This window comes from Haemaphysalis longicornis, unplaced genomic scaffold (genome assembly GCF_048455015.1).
Source record: "Haemaphysalis longicornis isolate Haplotype H1 unplaced genomic scaffold, Haemaphysalis longicornis Haplotype H1 scaffold_1, whole genome shotgun sequence".
Taxonomy (NCBI): domain Eukaryota; kingdom Metazoa; phylum Arthropoda; class Arachnida; order Ixodida; family Ixodidae; genus Haemaphysalis; species Haemaphysalis longicornis.
This window is the reverse complement of record NW_027526203.1, coordinates 447985395-447991115: the sequence shown is the minus strand read 5'-3', so window position 1 is coordinate 447991115 and position 5721 is coordinate 447985395. Positions and strand designations below refer to the sequence as shown.

Below are 5721 nucleotides of genomic sequence, written 5' to 3'. Positions count from 1 at the left end.
GAAGCCACGCCCTTTTGCGTTCATTGTAAACAGTAACGCAGAAATTGTCATCCAAAGTTAAGCTCGGATATCGCACGCACTCACGGCCCTCCGCGAGAAACAACTTTAGCCAGTATTTACGCGCTAACGCGGCTATTATCTGAGCTTTGTTTCGGCCTCAGCGGGCGTAAACGTCCACTTGACGCATATGCCCGTTTTCCGAGTCAAATTAAAGCCATCACGTGAGCCGAGTTTGTATGAGCTCTTATGGGGGCGCATCGCCAAAGCCTCCGCGAGAACGAAAGTTTGCCGAAGCCATGAGGAAAAGACCGCCACTCCAGTAGCGCATTCCATGCGCATGCGTCAGCAGCAGCACGGCAGAGCTGTTTTTGCGTTGATTCACGGTACAGTGGGGCTGCAACGGGTACGACGACGACGTATGAAAATCGGGACTGCGTCAACACTTTAAACGACAGCAGCGCTCGTATCTTCCAGGATTCCCTCCGCTAATTTTATGGTCTTCCGCATGCAGCGCCACCAGTGGCATTCCCAAGCGGGTTTTTCAATTGCTCGTGCGATGCGCCTGATATTTACTAAAGAAATTCTCGGTCACGCTGGCGAGAACCGTTACCGCCGTCCCGTTAGCAGTTTGAATGGGTTGATTGCGGCGTGCAACTGGGAATTTTTTTATATCCCCGGGCTGTATTTCCTGTTCGACGAAGTGGAGTTTTGCCAGGAGGCGCAAAAAAGGCCAGTGCTGCTTATTTATGTGCTGGTAACGGTTGTTGTTCAGTGACATCCTTGTTAACTGCGTCCGATAAACATACCGCTTCTCTGCCCGTTCGTGTGTCGTCCATGCTTGTGGTCGCGGCGTGTAACATTTTGTGTTGTAGAAACGTTTGTTGCAGCCGTAATTTACCAAAACTTCCGTGTTCGTGGGTCAGAGTCGGCTGGACATTTCTGACTGCGTGCGTTAGCCATTGCTATAAGGAAGTTGCTGGTTTGCGCGTTTCATGATTGGATTTTCCCTTACTGTGTGGCTTTGCTTAGTTGTATATTGAAGGTTGCTCTCTGCGGTAGCGAATCTTCTCGGGTTAGTCGCTCGCGATAATCGCGCGTGCACACGTGTACAACTTCCAAGCAAGTTTGTCGGAGCGTCCGTCCTTAGATTTATTGGTATTTTTAAAACTTGCGTGGTAATTGCGGCGTTGTGTTAGTCTGCTGAGTAGAATGCATTTACTGTGCTTACCAGACCGGGAGTCTTCGAATTTGCCCGTTGCGCGCAAGGTAGACGCTATTTCGAGTTGTGTTGATGTGTTTTCAAGGCGTCATCTTACGTTTATCTGTTCCATGATTCCATGTTTCATGTTTATGTTCCATGTTTCTTCCAATTCCTTTGACCAATTGAGATGATCTATTTTAAATAACATTGCCTGAAGTGTAGAGAAATGGAAGGGACAGTTGTTGTCGTAGCAGTACCGCAGTAACAAACGTTTCTTTTGTAGAGGTCAAGAAATGTGGAAACACGCAGCGGGTATATAGAAAGTGTGCTGCCGTTTCTATGATGTTAATGTCAGTGGCAACTTGAGACTTCAGGATAATTATCCAATATCCATAATTAGTGGTTGCTACTTCACGAACCGCGTTAGAAATAAGCCACTCTTTCATTTTTATGCCGTCAATGTCGGTGGTAACCGGAGAGTCGAAATAATTTCCGACAACGCTCAGGTGATAAGTTCTTGCATCACGACGCATTAGAAATAAGCCACTCTTGCATTTTTATGCCGTTAATGTCGGTGGTAACCCGAGAGTCGAAATAATTTCCGACAACGCTCAGGTGATAAGTTCTTGCATCACTATGTGCACCCAACATTAACCCATTTCTGTGCTTCCTTGAACTTAGAAAATATACTGCGAAAGCAGGGGCGGTATTCTCGTAACTGTCCCTTTTGAAAACGTCCCTTTCATCGTGACGTGCTTCCGGTTAAGCAGCTGGGCCTTTGATTCAAATACCGTAACGGTTCATGCAAACGCATTTTAAAGAACTGAAACCGTATCAGAGTATATTTTATGTGTTTATTGTTCCGCGAGCGAACCAAACAATAAGGCGACGAAAAATCGTCTGCTCCAAATCGTCTGCTCCAAATCGTCTGCTCCGAGTAGCAACGGCTCATGGAGGAAAGAATGCCACGGCTCATAGCTCCGCCGTGCTTGCATGACGTCACATCCGGGTGTTCGCTTTTAGCCAATCAGGGCTCGCTCAAAAGGGACACTTTTGAAAGGGACAAAACACGGGAATACCGCCCCTGATTGCTACATTCTGTATTCGATCTGTATAACCTGTCCAGATGGCTGACTGTGAAGACATTTGTCTCTACACTGGTAGTTTGCGACAATTGCTTTCCTTCGTCTGAAGAACAGAAATTAAAACGAATTATTTCCATTCCTTACATATATCTCTGAAATCATGGCTGTGTCATTCACTGTGGCTGAAGACATCTTCGGCACGCCGAGGCGTCGTCGTGACAAGTGTGGCAGATTATGAATGCATTGTGGAAGTCATAAAGCCACGAAAGAGTGCCCCTTGAGTGTTGCGTATGACAGGTGAGCCTAAAAATGTTCAAATATTTTTGTTTCGCCTGAAAACGTTACCAGGGCTCGTGCTGCAAAATAAATTTTAGCACAACTAATCAGGCATTGTGCTACTCTCAGGCATTGTAGTACTCTAGACTCTAGAACTAGTACTCTAGTACTCTAGAACTAGTACTCTAGACTCTAGAACTAGTACTCTAGAACTAATCAGGCATTGTAGTACTCCCTTCTTAGAGGGAAGCGTAAATTTATGCTTCGATATTTTTATACTGTTTTTATTTTCTAGGAAATAGGGCGGACCGGGACTTAAAACAATGGAACAAGGAATGCATACTGCCATTTTCCTGGTTATTGAAGGCGTGTGTTCACCGTTCTTGAAGGCGTGTGTTCACAAAAAGGAAACACATGAAAGCCATTGTACGGGATGAAATCATTGCATTCTACAAGTAAGTACGCACTCCCAGTTCTGGAACTTTGATGGTCCCTTTTTAGGTAGTTGCAATATACTAATGGCTTTGGAACACCGTTTCAGTGACAACTTGACCTGTAGGTGAAAACGACAGTAAGCTTTTGGGAACACGTTGGCAAAACTTTCCTCGAAATGCACTCCGAGGAGGCCCTGCCAGGAACGCCTGCATCTTAATTTTAGTTGGGTAAGTTGGCATTTTATTTTTGTGGGACTCAATTTATGGTAGTGTTTATTGAAGCTGGCATTTTATTTTTGCGGAACTGAATTTGTGGTAGTTTTCTTTGTAGCAAAATCTTACTGTTAAAAATAAATCGTGAACTCCAATATTGGGAAATACCTTCACATTCAGCCTGTTTCGGATGCTGCAACATGTGGCCAAAAAAAAAACTTATATTTTGCATTCAAGTTTTGCTAACATTTTGCTTTCACAATGAGAGTTGCTGCTGTGATAATGCGGCACCACGGCCACGCCCAGTGCGGTTGCTTTCCAGAATTAGAGAACGGCCATTGACAGTCTGTGCTAATATTTTTTGTACATTGTTAGCAGCATTCCCAGAAAAGAAACCAAGAAATCACTGATATTTCAATCGATTACTGTGCTATAAAAGGGGTATCCTAAGCAACTCACTCCTTTAAAGCCATCGTCTAACAAAATTTTCTTCTTCCTTCCTTAAAGGTACATGACGTGGTCCAGTTATTCTCGAGGTCCAGTTATTTTGAGAGAAGAAAATGGCAGCGTAAATATTGTCTGCAAGAAACACGTCATGGATTTCCCGCCTGCGTTGTCAACTCAAGATGTGGTCATCCTCCTCGCCGTATATTTCATCTTAATCTCCTGAAACTTATGCGACTTTGGAGAGTTCTTGGGACTTTTGCAGAGTTCTTGGCCATTTAACAGAGGCCTGGTGTCATGTAAGTTGAAAGCTCTGTTGAAAGACTTGATGTGGTCACTCTACTTGGGGTTTTAAATTATTGTTAGACGTTGAAGCCTATTTGGAAAGATATGTCGTGGTTCAAATGATTGGTAGATGCAAGCGGCATGTCAATTGCAAAAGTGAAGTCGTGCTTTCCTTTGCAATTTTTCATTGGCACAAAGCGCGGGCTGCCTTTGCAGCTACTCTGTTACTCTGTTAATGTAGTTAATGGCACTGCACTGTAACGTTTTTATTATTCAAGTGCAGCTCGAAATTTTTTTCCATGGCAGTGCTGCTGTTGATGGATGCAAACGTGAGAGTAATTATTTACACAGACGGTTTGGGGCTTTATTAATCAATTTTTGTACTGTATCTTAACTGACACCTAAGCCCTAGAAGAATGCGAAATATACATATTTGGCTTGAAAAAGTTGTTTACTTTGGACTAAGTTGCATTTCTTGCTTGTTAGAGGCAGTGCTTTGGTCACAAGCATACTGTCGTCATGATAGTAGGGTTTGTATAGCACACAACTGTGAATTTTACCTGAGATAAATGTTCCGGCTGGAAAAATGCTTCCAAGTTCGCTTGGTAAAATTGGTTAAGTGTATGTTTCAACGCTACCTGACTTGGTTATTTGGGATGTCTGAATTGTTCTTGAGGGAATTAATAACGTCTTTAGAGTTAGGCTGCTTGTTAAATTTTAAAATGCGTAACATGCTCCGAGCTATCTGGTTTGTAAAATTTTGTAAGATTCACACTGGGTGCTATGAGCTTTTTTTTTTGGATAAGTTATTTTAAATAGCTACAAATTGTCGGGGAAGCAACGCGGCTTCAGTGAAAGGCTTTTTCAGGGCGCGTATATAGTCTGTTTTGGCTACAGTTAGCTTGATATTGATATATGGTGTGTTTTAGGTGTGCAATAGTGCCACATGCTTCCGATAAGTTTTTTAGTATTGGCTCCGGTGTTCTTTTCCTACACTCTTGCAGGTCCTGTGATAATCCAACCGTGTATGGCTTGTATTTTTGGCTTTTCCCTACAATTTAATAGCAAACTGCATATTTTGGAACCGGGATGCGTAAACATGGTATGGCAAGCGCTGTGGGTACTTCCGCATTTGTGGTACCTGATTTCATGTCATAAAACAGCATATTTTATGCTCACTGTTGTGTAATGCTTTTTGAGTTAGTGCGAGAGTAGATGTACAAGTCCGTTTGTGACGCGGTTGTGCTTAAAGCCATCTTTATTACCCGTGTTTTTTTAGCAAAAAAGAATGGTAAATATTAGCGAAAATAGGAAAATGCCACTTAGATCGTTTTGGCCACTTGATATCGTTTTGGTATTTGATCCTGTACGCTCGTCATTTTCTGCCCAAGTGGAAACAGATATGTCTCCGTATCTCAAATGTACGCAATAATACGAGCGAATAAAATTTGCTTGGTGTTTTGAAAAGCATTGTATCAGTGCTAATAGTTGGTTTGGCATGTATTTTAATGCGAGTCTTGTTTCTTTTACATGCAGCCAAAACCCAGAACAGGATGCGGCGAGTGAAGCCAAAGTCTCTGTGTGCCGCTCCAGGTATTTCAGACCAGCTTTTAATAGAACTGTGCTCCGATAGGCAACTGTTGGGAACTGTCAGGGACCACACTGCTGCGGCGGTTTCTGTTTTCCAATTGTTGGTATTACTGTGGACCATATATCAAGGCTGCGTTAGAATGGTGCTTGCGGTTTCCTTCTGATACCAATGCATCCGCCAGCCTGGCAAATG

At 43.2% G+C, this 5721-nt stretch overlaps 1 long non-coding RNA gene across 1 annotated transcript; it reads left to right on the top strand.

Moving 5' to 3' along the window:
• Positions 1-2862: 2862 nt before the first annotated feature.
• LOC144173211 (uncharacterized) lies at positions 2863-5359 on the top strand. Its single transcript, XR_013323192.1, has 3 exons — positions 2863-3017; positions 3104-3224; positions 3717-5359. It is a non-coding gene; the product is annotated as an uncharacterized LOC144173211 (long non-coding RNA).
• Positions 5360-5721: the final 362 nt, after the last annotated feature.